The sequence below is a fragment of the Adiantum capillus-veneris genome, chromosome 6 (assembly GCF_014529385.1).
Source record: "Adiantum capillus-veneris isolate H3 chromosome 6, ASM1452938v2, whole genome shotgun sequence".
NCBI lineage: Eukaryota > Viridiplantae > Streptophyta > Polypodiopsida > Polypodiales > Pteridaceae > Adiantum > Adiantum capillus-veneris.
This window is the reverse complement of record NC_140936.1, coordinates 122874642-122887153: the sequence shown is the minus strand read 5'-3', so window position 1 is coordinate 122887153 and position 12512 is coordinate 122874642. Positions and strand designations below refer to the sequence as shown.

Genomic DNA, 12512 nt, shown 5'->3' with positions numbered 1-12512 from the left:
CTGGAGATTGATATAGAACCTTAAGAGTAGAAGAGAAAATGATCTACTCTACTCTTAGGAGATTGTTCTTGAAAGAGCACATACGAGAGGGAGTACTTTGGGGTGTAGCCTCTCAGCTCCAGAAAGCCCAACGAGAAGAAGGTGAATCCGTGAGAGACTTCATTAGTCGCCTAAAGAATTTGAATTCTCGATGCAATCCAAACGAGCGATTCAACAACAACCAATTGCTCGATAGATTCATTAGGGGACTACGACATGAAAGTATCTATAATGGCCTAGTCATTAGAGGTATCACTACTTGGGAAGCAGTCACCATGAATGCAATCCAATTGGAGGATAATTTAATGATTGCAGGAGAAAGAGTGTCTACCGAGCCGAAGTCTAGTAGCTCGCAAGTGTCAGGGCATGAGCCAATGAAGATAAAGCCAATCGTGAAAGAGCAAATGATATCTGAGATGACTTTGGCAGATCTCACCAAGGCCATCCAAGAAAGCCTTAGGGGTAATCGTGCTCCACAAAACACTCATATGTATCCAAGAAGGGAGTAACAATGGTGCTCAGTATGCTATGGACCGCATAGTACCAGTGAATGCCCTACTTTTAGAGTAAAATTCAATGGGAACTGTAATGCATGTAGGAGGTATGGTCATCAAGCTAAGGATTGCATAGTATTTAAGTGTACGATGGCCAATAGACCAACCTTAGCATGGACAGACACACCTCGAGTGCCTGCCTTGATGCCAGCCCCACCTCTTGAACAAACAGCACAACATATGGTCCCTAGAACCCAAAATGTTGTTCGAACAACACCCTTACCACCTCCAATGCTAGGACCGCAACCACCACATCCGCGAATCACTTTTGTGAATCAAGTGGGTTGTGAGTCATCTATTTCTTGTTTGGAAGGCTATGAGGAAGATATAGATCCTAATATCGTCTATGGGATGGATGTGCTTGAAGAAAGTCCACAATACTACAGGGAGGACTATTGGGGACAAGTCAAACCTGTATATCAAGTAGCTGCTCTTGCAGCAAGTCAAACCTGTATATCAAGTAGCCGCTCTTGCGGCAAGAGGCCAAAATATCAATTACACCGCTAAGAGACCACCTCTTCAATGCTATGAGTGTGGAGGTCCACATCGTGTAGCCAAGTGTCCTATTAGGCTACAAAAGAACGCCACACTAATGCAAACCAATCAAGCGAGCACGTCTACAATGCCAATACTCATGTGTAATCGATGTGGCATAGATCATTTGATTGCCCAATGTCCAAATAATCCAAATGCACCGAAGATCACGCCATTAAACTTGATTGATCGTCTGAGGAATCGGAGTCGGCAGGATCTACCTGACGCTCCTTATCATCACCCATACTTAAGCAATCCGCAACTTCCACATCTGGCTCGCATGACACCAAATCCCCATCCCAAGGTGCTCACCATCATTGCATCTGTTGAAATTCAGCAAACCTTCCTCATCATAGGCATCTCCATATGTAGGAAACATCTCCTCGAGTTTCCTCATTATTTGCTCCTCGTCCATTTCATCCTTGTAACCTTTATCCGCCATACTCTCTTCTCCTTTGTCCACACACAAAGCATCCGTACTCCTCTTTTCTTCTGCTTGTTTCCCGTCTTCGAACAGCTTAGCATGCATCATAGCCACCTTTTCAAAAAACCATGCGATGCCTTGCTCCTGCCGACGGAGCTCGTCATCCATTATCATTTTCTGTCTTTCTCGCTCCTTTCTCGCTCCATTACTTTCCAGCCGCATTGCGTCTACATCCCTGCAGTAAGTCTATAGTCATCGAACGTGTTTGAGTCAAAGTACGCATAGCCTCTTGCACCCATCCCAGTCAAATTCCAGGTAGAATGCTGATGGCATCAATATCGTCTGGTTAGTCCATGAGATAACGCTCAAGCAAACGTTGAATCGTTGTTTCAAAGCATAGGGTTGCAACCTCCACATTGAACTACGCCTTTAATGAGGCGATCTCTGGAAGCTTTGATACCAAATGTTAAGACCCTCGATTGCACACAGCTTAATGGGGGTCTAAGGTAATGAACACGGGGCTTGGCTGAGCCCTAGAGAGAATCTATGTCTGAGTCTATAGTGGCCGGCACACTAGAAACCAATCCCAAAACAATGATATGCGAGCCCAGGGTATATCCTCCTCAACTCGGTGAGCCCAACACGGCTTACAATACAAAATGGGAAGGGATTGGAGCACGGGGGCTCACCCTTCTACTGGCATACAAAAATGTAGGCTCATGACCCACTTGAGGGATCGGCAAAGACCCTAAAACAGCTCGACGCTCTGGCTCGGCGGAGTCTAGGCGGAGATGCAAACACCACAACCCGATGCGGGTAAATGCACTACCACAACCCATTGTGGGCGCTCAATCAGCTCTACCAGATATCCCAAGGTTCAGGCCCTTTAGATTTTTTCCCACTGCCTGTACCTGCCAATCGACTCAAGAGTACGCAGCTCCTTGCTGATGGTAGTCTTGCGCTTGCACACCCAATACAGCACGTGGACCCCTGTTGGGTCAGCCCGCGGCGAGGTGACTTCCAATATGCCAGAGCCCCGCTGGCTCTCTATGTATACCAAACCTGCTGTGCCCTCCTGTATTCATGGAGGGTCTCTGTGCAGCAGCCTGATACAGGCACTAATGAGAGTTCCACTGTGCCACAAGAATAGACTGGAATGTATAGTCAACCTATGGGTTTGCCTCAACAGCCCCGCGCATAGAGTAGGGTAGGTCTCAGGCAACAACCCTTTGGCCTTCTCTTTCTCAGCCTTGCGCATGCGCAAGTACTCTCCTCTATCTAACATTGGAGTGCATGTCTCACCTCTGTTGGCTCCTATTCCCCTACTTGGACGCAGATACACACACACACACACACACACACACACACAATCATGCTAACATAAATCAACTCTCTTGCGCAAGTACTCTCCTCTCTCTAAAATTGTAGTGCATGTCTCACCTTTGTTGGCTCCTACTCCCCTACCCGGATGCAGATACACAAACACGCACACATAAATCAACTCTCTTGCGCAAGTACTCTCCTCTCTCTAACATTGCAGTGCATGTCTCACCTCTGTTGGCTCCTACCCCCCTACCTAGACGCAGATACACACAAACACGCACACATAAATCAACTCTCTCTCTCTCTCTCTCTCTCTCTCACTCTCTCTCGCACGCACACACACACACACACACACACACACAAATCAACTCTCTCTCTCTCTCTCTCTCTCTCACACACACACACACACACACACACACACACAAACATGCGTGCACACACACAGACAGAGAGACGTACCTAGTCCTGCTTGCTATTTGGTGCTCGTGATTGCCGTTTGCTGCGTCCTCTACACACACACACAAACACGCACACCTAAATCAACTCTCTCTCTCTCTCTCTCTCTCTCTCTCTCTCTCTCTCTCTCTCTCTCTCTACTGGAACTACATCGGCACAGGGATAATCTAATGAGAAGACAAAGAGCACTACAGCCTTAGAGGCAGATCACAGATTTCTTCGGATCGAGAGTAGCAAAAGTGGAAGGAGAAGCAAGAGTCTAGCAGCCAGCACAAAGGAGTACCCACATGATTCATACCAAAGGCACCCTCATTGACAGGGCGATTGAGCTTAGGAAATCGAGACGACCACGACCGAGATGCAGAAGCACACTTCACCGGAGGAGACTACAACAAAGGATTAGAAGCATTCTAGCCAGACACCCAGAATGCTCCTAAGAAGTTTATTTAATACTTTGTATTTAGTTTTTCACATTTATTTTCACACTTTCACACTTAGTACTTTGGTACTAAGGTACCTAGACAATGTAACAGATTCACCACTTTTGTATCAGTTTGGTCTCATAGGTCATTCTGGCCTTTTGAAGACGTTAATATAACATTTCATTTCATTTCTCTCTCTCTCTCTCTCTCTCTCTCTCTCTCTCACACACACACACACACACACACACACACACACACACACACACACACACACACACACAAACACGCGTGCACACACATAGACAGAGAGACATACCTGGTCCTGCTTGCTGCTCGCGATTGCCGTTTGTTGCATCTTCTCCTGCTTTTTTTTTTATTGCACTGTTGATTGCGCGTTTTGAGGATGCGTTTGCTTTCAATTAGCAGCATCGGCACAATTAGGAGCATCGGCAGGTTTGCGTTATTTTTATACGAGCCACGTGGGTAGCCTCTCTTTATAATTTGGAGTGTAGGCATCTTACACTGAAAAGGGTAATGAAGCTAACACTAAAGTCTTTTAAGCTCCATTAGATGCACATTGCTCTTTGATAGACTACCTCCTTTTAGACCCTTATTGAGATGTAACCATCTCTCCTCTTGGTCCCCTGTTGAGGTAAGTCTAGAAGCACTTATTGCACATTGCTCTTTGATAGACCATCTCCTTTTGGACCCCTATTGAGATGCAACCATCTCTCCTTTTGGTCCTGTGTGGAGATAGGTATAGAAGCATATGTCTCTATTCTAACTCTTGTTCCCATTTATTCTGCCACATTAAATGATCAGTGTAATATGAGAAAATCATTTGGTAAAGTTAGATATTATATTTTATGACATTGCCTCTCTCTTGAAAGCATAGTCGTCCTCGACTATGAGGTGGAGAAGATAAAGCCTAGTCATTAGTCCATGTTGCTTAGCGGGTAGAGGATCCCTTTTTACCCTTCGACATCATTCCAAGATGGATGAATATTCCATTTGGTGCTTGGGAGATGTAGCTGCCGCAAGCATGTCTGCTTTTTAGTCCATATCATACTTCCAAAGTAGAGTGACAAGTTCTACTTGGTGTTTGGGAGACGTCGTCAGCACAAACATGATTTTAAGCATGCATACTTCTTAAATTTGTGTACAATAAAAAGAGAACTAGTCTTATAAGGCAAAAACATTTCTTATTTAAAATGCATTTTCATATGCTTACTCTAGTGAAACATTGTAAGCATTGACAAGGTTCATATTATTCTAAGCTAGGTTCTTTGCATCCATCTAGCATCTTTAAAAGAATAATTCTTAAACTTAATAAGATATCGTCAGATAATCTTACCGTTTCTTAATACCTTGTCTCATGTCATAGGATGGACTCAGGTTGAAGTACTTGATCTTCGATTTTTGGAGGGTCTGCAACTATTGCTTCTTTTGATGGTGCTTCTTTGTAAGGCTTACATAGGCTCTCATGGAAAACATGCTGCATGAGCCAATGGTTGGGGTAACTTTAATTGATAATCCATCTCATTGATTGACTTAAGAATTTTAAAAAGGAATAAAGTATCTTTTTGCTAGTTTAGCATAATACTCTTGGTGGCCCATAGGATTCTTGCCTGTAGTATGCCTTAGACGAGCCTTGAAAAAGTTTAGCAAGACCCAATCATTTTACTTAAAGACTAAGGCTCTTTTGTGCTTATTAGTAGCAGTCCTTTTTGCCTTTGCTGTGAGATGGATATAACCATTTTAATCTTTGGAAATGATTCTTGTAAGTCTTGGCTATATTCATCAGTAGCGAAGATCTTCCCATGTACTTTAAGTAGTAAGGGACTTTTGGATCTCGCTTCTTTAACCTCAAAAGGTACTTTCCCCATAGAACTATGATCATTGTACGCATACTCTATAAGAGGTAGGTACTCCTATCATTGACAACATTGATCTACTTCCATGACATAGGCTTTTAGTAGATTCAATAATCATTAGATTAGTTATTTCACTTTGGTCATCCATTTGTGGATGATAGGCCAAAGAGAAATTTAATCTACTTCTTAGATTCCAAAAGAGACCCTTCTAAAAATTACTGGTCATTCTAGGATCTTTGTCCGACACTATGGATGTTGGAAAGCCATGGTGCTTGAAAATTTGAGATCTGAAGAGGGTTGCCATTCGATGTGCCTTAATAGTCTTTTTGACAGGCATAGAGTGTGTTTTCTTGTTAAGCTTTTCGACTGAAACAATCCAAGTTGCTTCCCTCGATTAAATTTAACGTTTTGGTATACCACGCAATTTGAAACATACTCGTGTAGGTTTACTTTTCATGGTAGACCAACATAAATACATTTCTACTCCTCGAAGAGTAGACTATGGAATCCCTCTTTCCCCTGCATAAGGAGAAGTATGGGATTCATACATGACTTTTTTATTGTATGGGTGATTAACACATAGTCTATTGCCGTTTGAAAGATAACCATCCTTCAAGGTGGATGGTTCTTTTTCTTTCATATTGCAAAGACTGTAATTACGTACTTAAAGTCTCGATCAGTAGCATACTCATCTATCATAAAAGATAGATCATTGTGAGTTGCTATAGACACCAGATCGTTGTGGAAGTGCATCGACCACTTGATTGTGCTTGTTAGCAATGTGAGCAATATGAAATTTAAATTGAAAACAAAAATTTGCCCACCTCATTTGTTTGTCGTAGAGCTTGGTTTGTGTCATGAAGTTCTTGAGGCTTTGTGATCCATTCATAGGATGAATGGAATCCCCAAGAGATAGTGTTTCCACCTGTTTAGGGCATATAGAATAGCTAGTAGCTCTTTTTCGTATTTGCCCAATACTCACTTATCGAAGTTGATTATTTGACTCTCATATGCTATGGCATGCCCTTCTTGAAGAAAAATAGCTCCAAGGCAATCACCACAAGCATCACATTGGACCTCAAATGTCTTTGAGAGATCTAATAGTGTGAGCACACATAGGCTTTGATCGTATCTAATCAAAGGTAAGATGAAAGGGTTCACTGATGCATTTATAACAGCAAGTCGTTGTGCTCCAAATAGACTGCAAATGGTTCTTTGAAACTGTAACTTAGTGCTTACAAAGATGTAGATATTTTGCCTAGCGATAGGAATGAGCCGTGTATACAAGTCTTTTTGGCTCATAGTAATTTAAAAAAGCAAGACTCAATCCCTAGAGGAGAATAAATATGTGCACATCGAAAGAACTAGAGTAGTCTAGTAGTGGCAAAATAAGAGGACATGGAGAAAGAAGAATTTCTTGCAGTCTTTCCGGCCCAAAGAGTAACACAATTCTCTGTTGGAAGTGGATTTTACGGCTAATACAAACGTTGATTCTAATATGTTGCACGAAGTGAAAGGGTTGAAAAGTTACCCCATTGGGGTTATTCATCTAAGAAATCTCAGAAAGCAGTCCAAACAATGGAGGAAAGAGATAAGAGAGACAATCAACACACAAAGACCCACACAAGCTTAATCCAAAGAAGTGAAGAACACCTCAAGACTTGTGATATTGTAGCCAACTTGATGAAGTAGATGATGCGTAGTAGTCCCAAACACCGTTTGCAAGCCACCAACAATACGAGGCATGAAGTAGCAAGCTCAAGATGTGTTGGGCTGAAATTGAGAGAAAGTTTTCCTCACGGAGATGGCTAGGAGGTTGGGTGATGGTTTGATAGAGTGGCTTGATTATGGGGATTGCTTGAGTGCTTGATTGCTTGATGGTTTGCTTGATGCCCAAGTGAGGAGCAAGAGGCTCTATTTATAGGTGAGGTTGCCTCTTGAAGAAAATATTTGCTTAGAAATATCCAAGGGATTTGTGTGACAAGTGTCTCCCTTTTCAAAAATATCTTGAAATTATCTTCAAAGTTTCTAGATCTTTCTCATCAAGAAATATCTAGAGGTTCTTCTAGATCTTTCTCTTCAAGAAATATCTAGAGGTTCTTCTAGATCTTTCTCTTTAAGAATTATCTAGAGGTTCTTCTAGATTTTTGTCCAAATATCTTCTCCTTGCCACCATAAGCCTCCAAGAGTAGCTTTATAAAAAATTGAGAGAGAGCTTGGCATACATCATGGATGACATCAAATAAACTCGTAACCACTTTTCTAAGGGATTTTTCTAGGTCCATAATCATTCCAAAGTGTACCTACTATGTGTAGAATGACACCTCATGGGGTATACTATGACTAAGGCCACTTTTGGCCATGCTATACATGTCATATGCCACCTAGGATGCCTAGTAGATATGAGGTAAGTTTTATAGGCTCATTTTATCATGGCTCCAAGAAGACGTTCACAAAGAAGCCCAAGATCGAAGCCCATTCCCAACAAGAGTGACACATCAGACTTCGACTAGCTTTTTGCATGCTAAATAGAAAATGCATATACTTATGCATACTTAAGGTATACACATAAAATCCATAATATTGTAGGGCTTAGCTTCCGTTCCCACCATGTACGTGCCACAGAACGACACCGCGGCATGGGAAATCTATTTGTGATAGTGATCTTATTTAGTGCTCTATAATCGACACACATGTGATATGTGTCGTCTTTTTTTTGCACTAAAAGAAATGGTGAAAAAAATAGAGAGGAGCTAGACCTCACCATCCCTTTTCCACCAATTCATGCACTTGGCTCGTGATCTCCTCTTGTTGAGCAGTGAGCTTCCTGGTAGGTGCTCAATTGCATGGTCATCATCCCTCATTTTAGCGGTAGCTCACTAGGGATTTCATCAATTAAAACATCTTGGAATCCATTTAGGAAATTAGACAACCTTATTTCCTCTTGATTCCATTTATTGCAAGGATATGGTGTTCCCCAACTCATTAGTATCTATGTACATGCTCTTTTCCTTGTAGGTGAAGTAGATTCTCCTTTCAAGGAACTTCATGTTGGAAGACATGCCGTTCAACCATGGTGCCCCAACGATAACATTCTCATGTTTGAGAGGGAAGATGAATGAATCCTTTTTGTCCACATAGCTTTGGACATGAAGCCTTAATTTTCCAATTAAGGAAGTAACTGAGACGTCTTGTCCCTTGATAGCTCCATTGGATTTCAATGCATCTCCCATCTCGTGGGTTGTATGCCTAGCTTGGTGGTCAACTCCGTGGATATGAATTTGTGAGTTGAACCATGGTCAAACAAACTAAAGGCATCATGCTGTTGCATCTTTCTCCAAGCATAGGAAAGGAGAAATCCTTGGCAATGAGCATCCTCTTTTGGAGCTTCAAACATAGAGGCTCTAGGAGTCTCATTGCGCGGGCAATTCTCTTAGGGCAAGGACGATAACCATGGCCTTGCTCTCCACAATTAAAACATTTGTGGTCCTTACAAAAAGCTTCTAACTCTTTAGGAGAGAGTTTATATTTACCTTTGTAAACTCCCTTCTCCTTGGAACAATTGTTGTTATTGTTGGAATAGCCTTGGTAAGAATTTTGGTCATTGGTTTTCCTAGGCATCACTTTTGTTTTTATTTTCCATGGGCTTGACATTTTTTCTAGCCCCTTGTTGGAAATTGATGCATGAGGCAACCATGGTGTGGTGGATTACTTTGGTGATAGAACCAGGCCGTTGAGAGTTGACATACTCGACCATCTCTTTCGGTAATCCCGCACAGCATTGTTGCTTTTGCTCAGCAAAGTCTATCTTTTGAAAGACAATAGCCTTGAGATTTAAATCCCAAAACTTGTCCATATATTTGTGGATACACTCATGAGAGAGAAGCCTCAAACTCCTCCATTCAGTGAGTACTTTGTCCTTTGCATTGCTTGCAAGGAATTGCTTCATGATAGAAGCTTGTAGAGTTTTCCATGTCTTTGGGGCTATGCCGATGCCACGAAGGCTAGCCCACCATTGACGAGCCGATTTTTGGAAGTGCATAGCTACATGGCGTAGCTTGGAGGACTCCATGAAGCCCTCGTCTGAAGGCCAATTTTTTGTCAGTAGCACCAAAGGTGCCATCATAGGTGAGAAAAGAGATACTCTTTCCTCCCTCTTTGAACTTCTTGACCTTTTGTGACCTTCGCCCTGCAGGATAAGATTTGTGATGTCCTCCTCTCTTGTATTCTCTAGGAGAATACCCTTTTCTTCCTTTGTTTCCTCTCTTCCCTTTTTGGAGTGACGAAGAGAAGGACTATGGGTTGACCGTTTCCTGTTGGGAGGAGTTGGCGACCGTCTAGACTGCCATCTTCATGGAGCCACATCTTCTGAGGAACTTAGGGATTCATTACTTTTGTGTTCTTTGGATTCCTCCTCTTGTATGGGAAAGACTTCTTTTGGGGGTCTCATCAAGAGGCCTCCTGAGTTCTTTTTCCTCTTGGAGAAGAAAGGAAATCCCATAAGCACAAAGTTGTTGAGTAAATTTGGCTTGCAGGGGTTGCCCATAGCTTGTTGCAACCTAGTAACAAGATAACTAACAAACATGGGGGCATCATCAGTAGCACCTTCATGTGTAAATTCAAAGTTGTCAATGTTCATTCTACTCTCTTAGTTATTGTCAGCCATGTTAATTAAACTTACGAATTTACTTAGTACATGCTTTGGAAATTCAAAACATTAGTTGCTACTCCTCTTAGCCTTTGAAAATAGGCACTTAAGTATCTACACCCACGGCTCGAATTGGTTAATTATAGAGAGTAGTAGAGTGAGTCTAACATAGTGGAGGGATAACTCCTTTCGGACTTCTTATGGCTCAATAATGGTAAAGCCGTAGATAAGTCTAAAAAGACCCCATTATTAAAACCAAAGCTTCTGAGGAGTGCACCATATCCCACATAGTGACTCAACAAAATCGATAATAGAACCCACTCCCACTTACCCTAATATAATTAACAAAATCAACCATTAATAGTCTACTTAAGGACCTCTCTTCTTAAGCAAGGAAAGAGAAACCAAATTCTCTGATACCATTGTAATGAAAATGGCCTATGAACTTTGAGAGTAGCGGAAATAGGAAGTTAGGTGAAGCACTTTTGTGAGATTACTTTGTGAGCATAGTAGGTGAACTTAATTGATGGTAGCAACATCAACATGGTACTTAGTTAACTTGGCATGAACAATACTTTTGCAAGAGAGAGAGTTTAGAGAACATGACAATAGTTGAGGACCCAATTCATACAGAGCCAGTCTCCCCTCCAATAGGCATTTGTATTATAGTTTCTCCCATCAAGACAGACTTGGTAAAATACAATCTTTTGTTCCTTGTGACCTAGGTGATGCAATGAAGATGGAAAGATTCAAGAATCACAAGCATAACATAAACTTTGTAGAAAGAATTAACTATCCCAAACCTCAGTCCCAAGGCCTCAAACACCTTTGAAGGTGGAGAGAGCTAGCAGGGAATGAGGATAGGGAAGAGGAAAAAGAAACATTCCATAAGAGAAAGAAATAGTTCCTCACTTATCATCACTCTTCTTGCTAGTATACATAATATTATAGTAATGACGATGGAGAAGATGGAAAGCTTAAGCATTGACGCATGGCTCTTGGTTGGATTTGCATTCCATAGCCAAGAGTGTTGGTGTAGGCTCTCACCTCTCACAAGCTTGGAGAAGGGAGATGGAGTTCCTCAACTTTCACCAAGTGAGAATGATCCACAAAATGAGTGTGTGTGTGTGGTGTATATTCCCCCAACACCCGCCTTGTTTGCTTGGGGCGAGTTGTAGCTTTTACACATGTTTCAAGCTCATTGGACCCCTCTCCCCCCTAGCCAATCACATGCAATATGCATTCAAGTACATGGGTAGTCTTTGGACAAGTGTCTTCCTTACACCTTAGAGAGAGAGAGCTTGAGAATATATAGATATTTCTTGGATGGAACAAGAAGCTCATTGGACCCCTCTTTAGCCCAACCAATAGCATTCAAGCACACCATGTGGTTAAGCATAAGGAGAGTCTGGCATGTGTCCCATGTGCCCTTTGAAAAATGGATGCCCTTTGGGTGAGTGGAAAAGTAAAAGATTACCCTAACTTTGGGACTTTCATGCATAGGAAGCTTCTCAAGCACCTTCCTCATTAAGTTTGTAGGGTCTCTTTTTGACTCAAGCACCTTACCCCCCCATGTATGGGAAGCTTCGCAAGCACCTTCCTCATTTAGTTTGTAGGGTCTCTTTTTGACTCAAGCACCTTACCTCCCATTAAGTATGAAAAGCACCTCAAGTACCTTAGTCATCTTGCATGACAAGCACCTCAAGCACCTTAGTCATCAAGAACGCATCTTCATCATCAAGCACGACAAGCACCTCAAGCTTAGGTTGGGTTCCCACCTCAAGCTCAGTCCTAGCTTGCCTAAGGTCATGCCTAAGGTCAAAGGACTTTTAACACTAACCATTGGAGGTCTTTAATGAAGCTAAGCATAAGGTATTTTAAGCTTCATTAGATGCACATTGCTCTTTGATAGGCTACCTCCTTTTGGACCCTTATTGAGTTACTCTTCGATAGACCATCTCCTTTTGGACCCCTATTGAGATGCAACCATCTCTCCTTTTTGGTCCCGTGTTGAGATAGGTCTAGAAGCACATGTCTCTATTCTAACTCTTATTCCCCTTATTCTCCCACATTAAATGATCATTTTAATATGAGAAAATCATCTGGTAAAGTTAGATAATAAATTTTATGACATAATGCACTATCTATAGTGAGTTGACCATTAAGCCACACTCATTTTCTTATTGAGGAATCTGAAAAAAGGCATGGTAAAGTAAAGTCGGAAAAGGACACACACAC

The 12512-nt window shown here is 42.0% G+C and overlaps 1 pseudogene; it reads right to left on the bottom strand.

The window, feature by feature from the left end:
- Positions 1–1196: 1196 nt before the first annotated feature.
- LOC147456197 (uncharacterized) lies at positions 1197–1884 on the bottom strand (annotated as a pseudogene).
- Between the last annotated feature and the right edge of the window lie 10628 nt (positions 1885–12512).